Source organism: Cydia strobilella, chromosome 3 (assembly GCF_947568885.1).
Source record: "Cydia strobilella chromosome 3, ilCydStro3.1, whole genome shotgun sequence".
In the NCBI taxonomy this organism is placed as follows: Eukaryota; Metazoa; Arthropoda; class Insecta; order Lepidoptera; family Tortricidae; genus Cydia; species Cydia strobilella.
Window position 1 is genome coordinate 20,536,952 of NC_086043.1, and position 16,634 is coordinate 20,553,585.

Here is a 16,634-nt window from a genome sequence, read left to right on the forward strand (position 1 = left end):
AGCTGTCGCATCGACATGGCACTCGAATGTCACCCGACATTTAACGGTACTACAGATAAAACATTAGTCTTATCTCGATTAATCTGGCTATACAGTGACGCGCGTGAATTTGATAAAAGCTGTCAATTTCAGGTAGGCTTGGAGAGTTGTTGAATGATAAAATTACGGGAGCTGTATTAGTTAATCTATGTCAAACGCGTGGAAAATCTTCATTACGTCTGTAATAGTAGGCTGCGAAATGTCGTGTTCATAAGCGCGCCGGCAATTAATTTTCATACAAATTTGCCGGCTAAAATGATCTTGAGCGCGCGTTAGGCGCCGGCCGCGCGCCGCGCCGTAGGTCCTGTACATTGAACTTTTAGGTAAATTATTTAAAGAAAAGTGAATACTAAATTTGTGGACAGTCAGCATCAAACAACACTGTCTAATGCTAACATAGAGACATATCTATTTTTATGAAGCTGCTGTAGATACTTTTGACGCGCAGTCTGATATGCTACTTTTAACGCTGACTATACCTATGACCCAATTACGTTCAAAAAGTGTATTTGATACCCGTATTTGCGGAGGCATGTGGACACTGAACGCCTCGATTCGTTCAACTATGACAGATCAAAAATAAATACGAAAGTAAACATTAAAAGGGTTTATTTCGTGTAATAAATGCCCCAGCTGCTATGTTTTACAGAAGGAGGTATAATATTGTGTTTCTATCATAAATAGATATGAATATAAATGAAATTATCTGCTGCATAATGAATGAAATGTTCCATACGTGAAATATTCTCATAAATAAATCATCATTCCATCCATTGTATTTATTTAACTCCGAAATAATATTTCGTCACAAAAACATTGTAAATTCATTTTATATACAAAAACTTCGGCCGGAGAGGCCCACTGTTATCTTTATGTTAGGGACCCATCCGTCCCTTTGAAAACTCCAAATACAATATGCCACTCAGTAACAACATAACGCCTATTACGAGCAAATAAGGGTGATAATAACTTTGTCGCTTATCGTACGCCAGGGAGTTATCAGGGGTGTTTTTTTCAGTTGCATTTGTAGATTCGTACAGCGAGGCTGAGTCTAAGGTTCAAAGTGTCCAAACGGACTAATATAGGAGCATGACGAGTAGCGCGACCACACTACGTCTCTGCCTAATACTTCCCATGCCACTCGTCGAGTTGGCCGGCGTAATTACTGCTGAGCGAGAAATGGAAGTTAAATTTAAGGGTTGAATTATTAAAAATGTTAGTTGATTTTGTAATTTACTTGATCGTGTAATTCGAAACTTGTATCTAGCTCACGGGACTTAATTAGCTCCATGCATGAATTTATTTTTATTTTTGGATTCATAATTTATATCGTTGGAACACCGGAAATGATAAAAATACTTTTGTAAACCTTAACATTATTTTATTAAAAAATATTTAAAATGTTGAAATTTTTTGAGCGGTTGAAACGCTCATAATTTTTGGCGCGAATTCGACAGAGCGTGATGACGTCACACGTTGGGCGGCCCAACTGACGTTTACTACTAATGACACTAATCTGTCGAACGCGTGACGTCACGTGGCGTTTCGAGCGTTTCGCTCACTAGCTTTTCGCGGGCAAATTTTTGTACTTTTTATTTATAATTTTAAGTAATTAAATGGTAATTTAAAAACGGAAATGCATTTGTAACATGATATAACGGTAACAAACATCCGAATAAAACACATTTCGTTCAAATATAAACTTCATGCATGAGGCTAATTGTCTCGACGTATCGATTACACATACAATAGTGTAAACATTTTATTACATAATAAACTCGTATCGTATATATTAAAAAACAATAATAAATAATTATTTTGTTACAGATAAAATTAAACCTCTTCTCCGGATCACGATAACTGTAAGTTTTTTTATTAATAATAAAGTTTACAAAGTGCAGTTCTATTATGATACCTATATAATGTAATAATGTTGTTTCAGACCTCTACTTTTTCATCCATCAAATCCCTATCCTGATATTCCTGAACCCTGATGGCATCCAGTGAAAACAAAAGAATGCCGTACGTTTGAAAACCTCAACCTCCCTAACCTGTTTATGAAAGTATTTTGTATTTCTTAATAAACTTTGAAGAACGTAACTTGAATTGACGTAATTAATTGAATAAATTTTTTAAAAGGTTCTTAAAAATATTATTTTATTTCAATCGCGCCAATTTAAATAATCAACTTACTTCAGCGATTTTTCGTAAGTACCTACTTTATGATGAAGCTTGGAAGTATGTTTTTAGACCTATATTTTCAATGCAATTTGTGTTCACTTTGATATCTTCTCGGTAGGCATAGGCACTTAGCTGTTCTATTTTAAATACTGCTTGTTGTACAGTCGCCATCAGATATATCGGAGCGGCCGAGGTGATCACAAATATATGAGCACGCACTCTAGCGCCTTGACAATAGAGTTGTTAGCTCATTTTACTTAAAGGAAACATTCTATTACTTTTAAAAAGAAACTGTGTTCAAAGATTTTTCTTTTTTTTTTTCAAGTTTCGCTTGACTAAAATTATTATTGAGTACTCTAAATATTGGATTTTATGGATATTTTTTACGACAGACGAGTGTAAGACCTAATGTTTCTTGGAGAAATGTTATCATTAACATTAAGTGTATCGACTAGTAGAATAAAATAACGAGTTTTTATTTTTTGGAATTTTTAGTCGGTTCGATTCCCGGGCGAAACAAGCGAAGTTTTATTTCTTTTTAAAAATAAAAGAATGTTTCCTTAAGGTAAAATGAGCTAACTTACGGTTTTAAGGCACTTTCCCTCTAGGGCCCGTAATTTTTTTCGACACTGTATAAAGTTGTTAGATTTCATGGAGATGGATATTTAAATGAAAGCTATCAATCTTGCGCTCTGCGGCGATAAATAAACAGAAGCTAACAAATGTAACATTATAGTCCACAAACAATAAGCTCAAACAACACTTGTTGAGCCGAACTCATTCCGTCAGGCAATCCAGCCATCAGCAGATTACTCTAAGTAGCGATTAAACGCTCAGGGAATACTGAGAGTTCATTCCTAGATTCTGTATTAACAATTTGATATGGTATTCATCATTGTTTTATAAATAAAAGCTAATAAATGTAACATTATAGTCCACAAACAATAAGCTCAAATAACACTTGTTGAGCCGAACTCATTCCGTCAGGCAATCCAGCCATCAGCAGATTACTCTAAGTAGCGATTAAACGCTCAGGGAATCGAGTTCATTCCTAGATTCTGTATAAAATATTTGATATGGTATTCATCATTGTTTTATAAATAAAAGCTAATAAATGATACATTATAGCCCAAAAACAATAAGCTCAAACAACACTTGTTGAGCCGAACTCATTCCGTCAGGCAATCCAGCCATCAGCAGATTACTTAAGTAGCGATTAAACGCTCAGGGAATACCGGTAATACATTCCGGAGGCTGATTAGTGATTATGTTTTAAGAATTTGATGTGGTTTTTATCTTATATTTCAGCTAATTTGAAAAAATATTGTACAGCAATAACTTACATAAACGCAATTTCCACAGACAAAATCGCAGTTTCCTTGTTTTCCATACATCAAAACGGTTTTTAAGCAATAGGGGCGTTACATCGTGGCGTCACCATGTATTGCCATTTTGTTAGGGGCATTTCGTCAGTAAAGTGCGATTGTCAGACTTTGACCATCATTTGACTGTGCGCGTGTGATGCCTGCTGTTACTACTCAAGCGCGTATCAAAATAAAGTGGAAACCATGTAAAATTGAATCGGCCTCCTGTTCTATTTGCGCCGAGACCTTTTTTAGACTGGTCTAAGTAATCAAAGTCCAGTCTTATAGAATCCCTGAGGGCTCATTTTTTAATTAAAATGTAGAGTGCAATGAGGATATTGATAAATTCTTTTTACTTCTTGTTTAATCGAGGAAAAGCCCTAAGCTCTATGGTACTAGTACCTACAAATCCTACAATACTTAGCTTATCATAGATTTTTAATAGTCAGTTGCAAAAGTAGCTATAAAGCGTACGAGGTTTTCAGATTAATCTTGCCCCGAATTAACTTTGTTTTGAACACCTTCCAATTAATTATTTCAGCTGTTTAATAGAGTAGATTAGTAGAGAAAACACGGAAGAGAAATTTATTAGAATAGAATAGAATCAAATTTTATTCGCAAGCACAAACAAACAAGATATTACATAATATAAAAGAAAACATAAAATAAGATTAAAGTGCCACGAAATTGCCTCATAGCATGTTGCTGGTGGCTTCCAGCGCTGATCTTCCGATGAGACCATCAGGTGAGGAGAATCACAGACAAGAAGAAAAATTATACAGTCTATAAAAAATAGTTACTTAATATTATTTACTTTAAGTAGGGTATACACAACGGCCCTTTAAGTACTTGCCCCTTATTTTAACTACCTCTGCTATGATTGCTGCCCTTAAATGAAAGGACCAATCATAAGCAGGGACTAAGTTACCCTAAAATTCGAGAGTGACTGTCAATAAAGTACACAAACTCATTGGTCGTCAATGTTCAGCAAGCAATTATTAAGTTAACTGGCGCTTAGCTCACTTCCTACTTAGAGAGTCTTTTGTTCCCGTTAACTCGTGTACCTATTTAACAAACAATGCTTAACAAACTTCTTCACTTAGTAACTTCTTTTTTGGGTTCCGTACCCAAAGAGTAAAAACGGGACCCTATTACTAAGACTCCGCTGTCCGTCTGTCATTAGGCTGTATCTCATGAACCGTGATTCGTGATAGCTAGACAGTTGAAATTTTCACAGATGATGTATTTCTGTTGCCGCTATAACAACAAATACTAAAAACAGAATAAAATAAATATTTAAATGGGGCTCCCATACAACAAGGAGATCCAGAGAGGAAAATGGGGACTAGGTTTTTATGGAGAAGCAGCGTCCCTTTTCCTCTTAATAGGGAACGGCAAACGCCATCAAAACTTAATTAATGTATAGAAACTTGACTGTAGCACAGGGCGGACACGCTATACATCAAAAATAACAACTATCGTAAGTAAATTCCAAAATCTAAAATGGCCAAAAAACTAATATTTGCTTCACACCCGCGGGTCTTTTGATCATAAAAATAACTTGTGCTCCTTTGAATTTGTTACATCCAAAATAATAAATAAATCCAAAATTGGTTTTACTCAGTCTTTGCTTGAAAACACTCCGTACTCCGTACTCCGTACTTTCAAATAATCTATAGTTTGTCAAGGGACTGTCTCATTTCAAACATAGACAGAGAGAATCATACTATCCTTGTCTTACACTAGTACTAGCACCCAAAAGAAAAGGATAAGTATAGTTTTTTTGTTCTTATTTACTGCCAATTTGGTTTGACCAACTATACAATTTAACATCATGATTCTAATAAAAAAAACTCCACTTACATAAAAGGAAGTACTTAAACTGCCCTTAAAAGCCCACAAACATAATTACCTACTCTTCACAATTCTTAACAATACGATTCGATCACGTAATTTATAGATATGGCCAAGAAATCCCTGAACCGTGAAGGAATTACTCGAATTTATCGATCGTATAATGATACCAAAAAAGGGATTGTAATTAGGGTGCGTGTCGCGTTATCAGCGCTGAATTAGCGGCTGCGACAAACGCATTCGAGTTTTAGAAATATGATTTGATTTGACAATTGTCTCTGTACAACGCGCTCTTATTCAGCTTATACATATATTACATATATCGCAGTGAAATGATCTTGGAAAGGTTCCAAATTGCGAAATTTCCCCATTAGAAAATTTCGAAAATTACTTATGAACTCATATTTTTGTATAGGGATCGAAATGTTCAGTGTCCTAAATGAAAATTTTTCCTTTATTTCCTATGGAAATTATGTTTTATTGATGTTACAATGAAGCATGATTTTGAACAGCAGATGTAGATAGATTCTCTATGGCAAGGTAGTTCAATCTTATCTATTGTCTTATCTATATCTAAAGAGGGTCCCTGGTATGGATGGTATAGAAAGGATGCCAATCTCTTATGGCAGAATTGTTGCAAAAGTGACCGCTTTCAGCTTAATATAATATAAAATAGTAGTTCCTAATCTCTCCGGTGGCGCTAGTTAGGCTCTGGGACATGAGTATAAGAGGCCGTAGTCGATTTTGGAGCAAAAATTTTAAATTGATAGATTTAGTCGTTGAAATTATACACGTTTTGTTACGTAATATCTAAATAACAAGTATTGGTTTATATTAGCACGTTTTCTCATCTTGCCTTTTAATAATGAGGTCGCGAGCGTCCGTCACCGGTAATATATGAAGAGAAGGGGCAGTTTTTAAAAATTCATCAAAAAATTATGGTGGTAAATTATACAAATTGATGTATAAGAATAGTTTCAGCAAATGTTGTAGATTGTTCAAGTATCCAAATTACGTTGAAATTAAGTCGATTTTCAGAGAAATTGTAACTTGTTTTGAAGTAATTTCTGGAGAAAATTGAATTCGTTTAACTTTCATTTTCTCGAACTCTAAGTCATATAACAAAAATGTAATCTGATAAAGGTCAAGTACAGAATATGTGTAATACAAATTTACCATTTTTAGCAGTCCAAACTTTACGAAATTTACAAATAAGAGCGACAAAATCAGTGCTTTACGCGCGTTTACCTAAACGTCCTTCAGAAAAAAAATCATTACTAATTTAGTGAGTCTGTTTTCAAAAAAATTATCTGATAAAAGGCAAGATAAGAAGACGTGCTAATAGAAAGCAGTACTTGTTATTTCAATTTGGTAACAAAAGGTGTACAATTTCATCGACGAAATCTATCAATTTTACATTTTTGCAACTAAAATCGACACCGGCCTCTTAACATGAACCACAAATAACCCGACCAAATTACGTAGGTTGTTTTTGATAGTATTTCGGTGTATGGTGGCGCCGCCTAATTACTGTTTTTTGATGGACACTTTTCATACAATAGATATTTGGCTCCTTTATATAGTCTCCATGGTCCCTGGGGCATAGTGCCAAAAATACTGGCAGCATTTCCTCGTTGAATTAAATCGCAACTCTTATTCGTTGAGCGAGGAAGCTGCCAGCTCTTTTGTCCCCATGATCCCAACCAGCCGTTTGGCCAAATCCATGAACAATACTTTATTTCCTATTAAACTTCTATGAAATTTCTTAGAAGTTTTCCAATCCATTAGTAATGATTTATACGTCATGCCATGGACAATAAATATCAGGTCGATGCAGTGTATACAGATTTCGCAAAGGCGTTTGATAAAATTTCTTATAATACGCTCTTGTTAAAACTATGGAACCTTGGTATGCATGGTGACCTTTTCCGGTGGGTTAAATCATACGTGGAGAATAGATCACAAGCTGTAGTACTGGGAGGTTTTTCATCTGTTTTCAAACAGACCACGTCTGGCGTCCCACAGGGATCGCATTTGGGACCGTTGTTATTCATCCTGTACATAAATGATATTACGGAGTGTTTGTCCAACTCTAGAACCCTTCTTTATGCAGATGATACCAAAATATACCGAGTTATTAAAACGCACACTGACTGTTTTGATTTGCAAGACGATCTGAAAAGGTTTGAGGATTACTGCGCTCAAAATAACCTCTTTTTAAATAATGACAAATGTTCCGTAATCACATTTACACGAAAAAAACAGCCCATATTACACAATTATACGTTATGCGGAGGCACTTTAACTCGGAGGGATAGTATACGCGATCTGGGTGTAATAATGGATACAAAATTAACCTTTAATCTTCATATCGATAATATCCTAAATAAAGCATATAAACAGTTAGGCTTTATTCTTCGCGTTGCAAAACCCTTTCGAAGACCCCTGACGTATAAATTACTTTATAATAGCTATGTCAGAAGTAGCTTAGAATTTGCTTCTGTAGTATGGAACCCCTGTCATGATGTACACAGAAACAGAATAGAAAGATTACAAAAAATATTCATAAAGGCTCTTGAATTCCGAACAGGTAGAAATTACAAAAGTTACGCCACCTCCTTAGCCAGATACAATCTTGAATCTCTTTCCTTAAGACGCTCCTGTACCGATTTAATTTTCTTATTCAAAATTTTCAATAATTTAGTAGATGCCCCTGAACTTTTGCAAAATATAGATTTACGCGTACCCCGCAGAACAGAACGTAGTTGTCGCAATAAAATGTTATTTAGCATCAAAAGCAGCAGAACTAAACATGCGCAGCACTCATACATTAAACGCACATGTAGGTTGTACAATGAAAAGTGCCAAAACGTGGACATATTTAGCAGCTCATTGAGATTGTTTAAGAAATTAGCTTATTCGTCTTTGAAATAAAAATACCCGATTGTAAAATTAAGATTTCATCATATATCTCGTCACACATGTGGTGCGGCATGAAGGTGGTAGAAATTAAATAAAATTAAACAAAAAAAAAAAAAACTCCGTACTAAATTATTGCCATCTTCTTCTTATTAATTTTCTGCAATTTCTTGTCGGACTATATGTACAATATGCATGTATTGTTTGTCATTTGTACTTAGTAATAAGTTTTTATTAATAGTCGTTTACATATAGGAAACTATAGGTCTATTGCCAGAAAAATGTTACTTTAAATACTCATCTGTTTTATAAGACTGTTTGTTTCTTAATAAATAATAAAAAAAAAAAAAAACTTTTTTGATACTTTCCGCAACTTACGCATCTGTTCTATCTTGAAATATTGAGAATCTCCTTTCTGCCGCCGGTTAAAGCTGCTCCTGTAATATTCCAGTTTATCCACACGCCATTTATCAGCCCAGGGCACGCCACTTTTGTCTCTCGACTACCTTCCTCTTGTCCGCTTGTGATTTATAGTCCTAGCTTTAGTACACGTAGACTCCCCAACGTAGGGTCCGCACTGCGTTTATGAACATTACCAATTTTGTGCATAATAATATTTTTTTAATACAGTTGCTCAAAAAGTGCTACTTTACGTAGCTGTTTAGCGTTCGCAAAGTTGGTTTTTGCGAAGTAGTGCTTTTTACTTTTCCAGCTTTTTTAAATTTAATTCAGACCGTAATCGATACGTCCGAACTCCGATTGGATGAACGAATTTCATTTTTGCCCGCTCCATCCGCGCCGACGTTGCCGTCGCTGAAATAAAAATAAGTTTTTGGCAAAAATTTCATTTTTGATACAAGCTTTTATTGCTGATTGTACTCTTTTTCCACAGGCAACTAATACTCATCGAGACAATTCTAAAAACACCAAACACAATTAGGTTGCGTTGTTTGATCACAGAGTTCCTATGACCACCTCCTGTCTTCATCATCAGATCAGCTCGATGGTACCATAATATTGCATTGTCACCCGACTTACATGCGTATGCAAATTTTCAGCTTCATCGGAAACCGGCAAGATGGTTAAATTAGTTACCTTAGATTCCATTACATAGTTGATTTCATCATGAAGTTCCAGTTCATGTCTTCCGGCTCCGTCATCAGACCAGTTCGACGGTACCATATTATTGTATTGTCATCTGAACTACATACAGCTTCCAATTTTCATGACGCTACGATCCATGGAAGATTACATAGTTAGTTACATACAGGTCGACCTCATAAAAGCGTGTTAACAAGGCACTACGTTTTCGATTTACGAACAAAACACCAGTTATTTGCACCTGTGTACTTACGAAAATTATCTTTGTTACCATAAAATAAGGTAAGTATAAAATTGTTGGGGTGCAGATAAAAAGTTTTTCCCACATCAGCACGGAACCGCCAATGCGAAGTGATCACGAGTTATTTATGATTCATGTAGTAAGATTGTTTATGATCCGTCTTTGGTCCGTCTAGCGGGTAGCGGGTAGTCATCTGTGGTAGTACGTAAAGGCAAAGGCGTCCTGAATATACCTACAAACGGCGGCTAGAGAGAGAGGCATTGGGGCCGATGACCGGAGCAGCTGCATGCGTAGGAAATTGCGGGATTTGATACCTTTGTCACAGAATGGATAATACTATGTATATTCGGATTCGGGTAATTACAAAAGGAAAAAACACTTAAAAAGTAGCGGATAATTCCGAAAAGGGATTCTATTACAACAAGTGATTTTTAAATGATTTACGGGATTACTCGATTGTAAGGTAAATTACCCGAATATCTTACAGTATTCTCACAATCTATCTAAGAGCTCGTTCCCACTATGTCGGATGTCGGGACGACTTTCAATCGGGTGTCGGCGCCTCTGTTCACACTAGTCGGCTGTCGGGACGATTTTTAATCGGGTGTCGGTGCTTCTGTTCACACTAGTCGGCTGTCGGCCACGACCGCAGCTGGTGCCATTTGAGGTTCTCATTTGACGCGCGGGAGGCACAGGGGGTGCGGCGCGGCCAGGGTCGGTCCGACATCCGACATCATGTGAACAGCGCCAACGACACGATTTTTTTCCTGACGGAGGGCTGACAATACACACGATATTTTATGTCGGATCCGACACAAAATCGTTGTCGTTCGTGTGTGAATAGCTTCATATAAAATGTTCTGCCGCTACGACACCCGATTAAAAAGCGTTCCGACATCCGACATAGTGGGAACGAGCTCTAATGAAACCGATATTTGACAGCGGGAAGGTGACGAATCATGCTGTCCTTCCCAAACGACACGTATCTACTTACTTACCTACCTTAGGATTTTAAATTGAATATGTGATATTTTCTATAAAAAGGAACGTTATTGTCGATGGCGCCTACGCCATTATTAACGATGCTGCGACATAAATACAACGCCGCGCGATGCTGTGCGGCGTAAGCGCGATCGTCATTAATATCAGTACGGCCCCCGGCTCCCAACAGTTTGACACTGGCATACAATCATACACTAACATGCGAGTACGAGCGAGATGCATAGAAAGTAAGTTACGCACGCTAGCGAATATGTCACTTTCAAACTAATGGGAGAGGTGGTAGCCGTACAGGAGTATAAAACCACAACAAATCTATGATGTCGTGACTCGATTCTAATCACTTTAACGAATCGAAATAATAAAATTACCTTATTTATTCAACGTTACCATTAAACGTGCCTAACTAACGTAAAACAGTTACTTTAAGGGCACCCACCGAGTTTCAAAAGCACTAAAAATGCAACCGGGAATTTAAATTACAAGTGGGTTTATTTTGCGCGAGCCGTGTTTCCGGAGTTCTCCAAATAGTTCTTTCATTACGTTGAGGATTCTAGCATTTTTAACAGTTTTTCAGGCTTAAAACAGTTGGGAATTCTGGCCCATTGTTAGGTCTTACTGATAAACGGCCTGCAAACACTTTTTAAAGAGAGCTTAAGAAGAGTGTGAATTTTGGCCCATTGTTAGGTCTTGCTGATAAACGGCCTGCAAACACTTTTTAAAGAGAGCTTAAGAAGAGTGTGAATTTCAGTGTTTTGTAATTTTTATGGTCTAATTATATAATTACGTTAAAAAACCGGCCAAGTGCGAGTCGGACTCGCACACGAAGGGTTCACCATTATGCAAAAAACGGCAAAAAAATCACGTTCGTTGTATGGGAGCCCCACATAAATATAAATTTTATTCTGTTTTTAGTATTTGTTGTTATAGCGGCAACAGAAATACATCATCTGTAAAAATTTCAACTGTCTAGCTATCACGGTTCATGAGACGCCTGGTGACAGACGGACAGACAGACAGCGGAGTCTTAGTAATAGGGTCCCGTTTTTTACCCTTTGGGTACGGAACCCTAATTATATAAAGTAGGTAGACACTAGAAAATGGCCACGCTTCCATAGCAATCGCTTGAGATAAGTAGGTTAAGTGGTAGAGTCTGTTTAAGCTAACTGTGCACCGATTTGAATAGAACTAAGTGATGGAGTGTCATATAAACGTCCTAGTACCGAATGCGCTGGCTTTCACATACATTTCACTCCCTCGGACAACAAGCTTACACACATACAAATTTACACTTCACACTCCTCTTTCTTTCCTATCCTTAAGCGAGGTTTAGACTAGCAAGAACTTGCATGCAATTTACGTTACATTGCGGTATATGATGAAACTTTTAAATGCAGTTTTCCTTAGTAGTCGGCAATGTAACGTAAATTGCATGCAAGGTAAACTGCATTCAAAATGTTTATCAGATACCGCAATGTAATGAAAATTGCATGCAAGTTCTTGCTAGTCTAAACCTCGCTTTATGTTTAATATACATAAATATAATATTGGTAAAGCATGTGCCAGACGGCAGACAACCACAGTTTCTGCAACATGACCTTGGTAGAAAAACAGTGGTTTTAAGCCATGTGCGGGGTTCACTGCAATGTGCCTCCGCTCCGTGAATTTGTGTTTATTGTTAAATACAGTTTTTTTTTATAAAGCCATCCAGCATTATGCCGAGTTGGGTCCATTTCGTGATGCACACTTAATGATTTCTTTTTTTTCTTGCTGTTGTTGTCTGTACATGTTCGTACATGTGTTGTGATTGTCATGAATAAATATCTTTTATATTTTCATAGACTTGACATAAATGATGCAAAATGCCATCTTGGTCCGACTTTAGACCTGTTGTCCGTTGTTTCACAGTTTTATTTTGGGAAAGTTAAAAACTATATTCGTCTTGCAAAACGAATTTTATTAACTCATAATTTATAAATAATTTTGCGCTGATCGATACCTAGATGTTTTATAAATAAGTTCAAATAGAAAATTCTTTAGAAACCTAACCTAATTTAAATATTGAAATACCTTTGAAATATTAAATATGTTTCTTTCATCGCGAAGCATTAGAATTCCGTTGAGTGTGAAATCTCAACGCAATAAAACCTAGGTTTTGCTTTTGAGCTGAAGATTCGATTTACCTGGAAATCTAGAATTAGATCCGTGGCTGTCGAGGAGTAGGAGAAATCCATTTATTCCCTATGATTGACTCCAAGTGTCACTAATGTACCTTGAGAGGTATGCCGATCGGCTTTGGGCACTAAGTCGAAGGGAATTGAAATAAATCTAATAAATTTGAATCTAAATATATAGATTATGGTTGCGTGTATAAATTTAGGTGCTATTAAGCGACATGTTATCCTTGAAGGTCTACCGCGCAAATCGATAATCGAAATTTCTCTATCTGCCTCTCTATCGTTTGTATACTTCGAATATGCAAAAGTGATAGAGGCGAATATCGAAATTTCGATTTTCGCGGTAGGCCCTCTGCTTACAACTTCTCCGGAGGAGTCGTACGTTCGTCTCTATACATATAACAAAAGAAGTGAGGAGACATTTTAAAAAGATTAGAAAAAAAACCGACAGAGATTAAACTTCGCAAACAATTTTAAATTAGTCACTCCCACCCACAACCGAAACAAATTAATCTAATGACACCATACAAATACATTGATAATCCTTCAATCGGTATAGGATGTAAGCCGTGCTAAACAATTAGGGATACAAATATATAAACGTCACCCGTTCTTCGAGTCGGATAATAGGTTGGTTTAATAATAGGAAAAACTATGAAAAAGAAGTCTGTTAAAAATAATAGATCGGAAGTATCGGAACTACAAAATCGTGTTTCTACGAAACAACCACTCACGTCTTTCCTTTTAATTTAATTGGCTATCGTCAGCGTATTCGCGTATGTTTTTAAACAACATTCCAAAGTGTAGTACAGTCAACGGCATAAATATTATATTTACATTCCCAAAGTTTCAAAAATATGTGTACTTACACCTTAGACAATGAGGGCTATCGTTTTTTTGCTCCCCAGTTGGCGCCTCTGCTGATGGTGGTCCAAACGACTAAAGAACAGCTGTCAGTCATTGAAGTGACAAGTGACATTTGACATTTCGAACTATGGAAAAGACCACCATCTACACTAGCGCCCCTAGCGGCGAATTCATACGCGTTAGCCCTCATAAAGTGGAATTCACATATTTTTGAGCCATTTTTCTGAATCGATATTTTTGCCTCCGACTGTACCATCGCCCACACTGTTAACTGACAGTTCATAAACCTTATTACAAAAGGCATAAGGTCCACCGATGGACAGTTAACCTTTTCGACGCCGTGTCAAACACAAAAACTGTCTCACGGACGCCACGTCACCGAAGGGTCAAAACTGAATTTGAACTTTATGCACATGCACGTAGGTCTAATGTTGCTCTGTGGTCTGTGACGGATTAATTAGTCTTTGGCGTTGGACCTGCGGTGCCGATATATCCGTCATTGGCGTTAGGATTGTTGCTGTTTGTACGGTACGAGCGAGTCGAGCGACCCAGTAAATGTCACTCAATTCTATTATCTGAGGGCCTACCGCGAAAAACGAACATCGACATTTCGTTATCTGCCTCTATCGCTCTTGCATATACGAGCTATAGAGAGACGGAGAAAGAAATTGCGATTTTCTTTTTTTGCGATAGGCCCTCTGGGCTTTAATAAAAATGCGATCAAACTTCATTTTGTCAGCCGCGAACGCTCGCGGTATCGCCCTTTGAATCTAATTTTCGTGTCCAATTTTTGTTTTGTGCGATATTTATTCGATTTTCAATGTCTTCCGTTTTATTGTTTCAGTCATCAACGGCACAAGTGTTGTAATAGCGTTTTGTTTTGATAAATTATTTTTGAAGAAATTTTATTTATACAGCGGCCTGTGTGGAATTTCTAAATTAACGTTATTATTAAATTAAATAAGCGCGTCCTGATGCCCGGTATCGTCATTTTCACCAGTAAAAAAGTCAATGAAGTTCTCCAAAAGGATTATTTGGTATAAGTAAATAATAAACAATTTCTATCAAACATGCCTACTTCTAACTATTTAAAAACCATTACAAGGAAACGCGCTTTCACGTAAAAAAACCGCATCGAAATCGTTACATCCGTTGGAGAGCTACGATGCGATAGACAAACAGACAGATATATAACATCCCTATTTTTGCGTCGGTGGTTAAATAATATCAGCTACAGACTGTGCCCTGTGCGCCCTGTGCCATAATATATCACGAGGCTCCCCATTAGGGCGTTTACTAAAATAAATATTGAAAACCTGATTCTTTCAAATCTGGACATTCTTGGGCTCATTCTACTCAGAATCGACAGCATTCCCCATCCTGTCATTAAAAAAAGATGTCCCAAAATGTCCATTCCATTACGTCACGTTTTAGTGTAAACAATTTTTTCACTTGTATGTGCGTGACGTAGTGGAACGTAAAATTTTCATACAAATTTTTGTGACATTTTTTTATCATCATAATTGAATAAGTATAGGCTAGTGATTCTCAGCACGATCTGTGAGAATCAGGTTTACAATATTTATTTTAGAAAATGCTCATTAACGTTTCTCGAATGTTTCTCGACGAAATGTCCGTGAACGTGTTAAATAAAATATTCCCAGTGTGTTTGTTTTATGCTTTCTCGTATGTTTAAAGTGCAAATGTCTCGTCTAGACGAATCAGAGGGCCAGACTGCGTCAATATTGGTTTTCAAAGTTTCAATGGTTCGAACGTAAACGGATTTCGGCGAGAGGCACAGGATTCTCATAGCCATTATATCTAGTTCTCAATAGGTGTTTGAACAATTGAATCGAATGTTATTTGGACTTACTAGACTTATTGAAGCTGTTAAATACCTACTTTCAAGTTTCAACCCCTTAGTTAGAGCAAAGATAGATATAACTCCGTAATAGATGGATACAGTCTAAGGAAAAAACGTGCCACGAAAATCACGAAAATTTGATTCTCGATCAGATGGCGCCACTAGTTTTAGCCTACTCTCGTATAGAGGGCGTTGACTGTTTCGTTTGTTATTTATAATTTTAACGCATACCAGTGAGAGAACATGGGTCAAAATCATATAAAAATAATTTATGCAAATAAAAAAATAATTTATCCATATTTAAATACATTTTAACGTATTTTTATAAATCTTCATTTTTAGTTTTAAAGTATGTCGATAGATGGCAGTGAATTTACAGTGGTTACAAAATTTACTATGACAGTACTACTCTATCTTATTATACCCTCATTGGTTAGAGGTTGAACTTCCAAAAATCCTTTCTTAGCGAAAATTTTGCGAAAATGGATTGATTGAAAATGGCATTATAGAAAAAGAAAACGCCTTTTATATTTTTTGTTGTATAACGCTAAAGAATGTGTCAAAATGATATTCATATATAACGTATCTCCCGATTTGAATGTATGGTTAACGTAGGCACTAGTTTTGACTAAAGTGACTGCCATCTTGTTTGATGACGTCAAATAACCCTCCCAAACATATCTAGCGAAAGAGAAACATTTCCCGAGTTAATAGTAGGAAGTAATCTAGTTATGGGGCGATGTCCGCTTTTCTGCCTACTTATCTACCCTTCTATTGCCCTAGCGAGCTAATTTACGGCATATGCTGTAGTTATTAGAGCACAATTTAGGTTGTGTTGGCTATGAGTGTTTGGAGTGCACTTTATTCTGCTATTGACCGCTGTTTTACAAACTTTCACGAGGGTTTGCTTCAAGTTGGCGCTAAGTTTTCGTCTAGCCGCTCGTTTTAAGGTGGATTTTAATGTGTTGTTTTGCAGGTTTTTGGCATTTTAAACTTTTTTGTTAATAGTACTTAGTTAATTTTGTGAG

The 16,634-nt window shown here is 36.6% G+C and overlaps 1 long non-coding RNA gene across 1 annotated transcript in view; it reads left to right on the forward strand.

The window, feature by feature from the left end:
* Positions 1-16,634, forward strand: part of LOC134756089 (uncharacterized) — a 168,715-nt gene that overhangs the window by 35,516 nt on the left and 116,565 nt on the right. Inside the window, exon 2 of the long non-coding RNA XR_010129102.1 lies at positions 1,867-1,901. This is a non-coding gene — a long non-coding RNA (uncharacterized LOC134756089). The remainder of the gene's footprint in view (positions 1-1,866; positions 1,902-16,634) is intronic.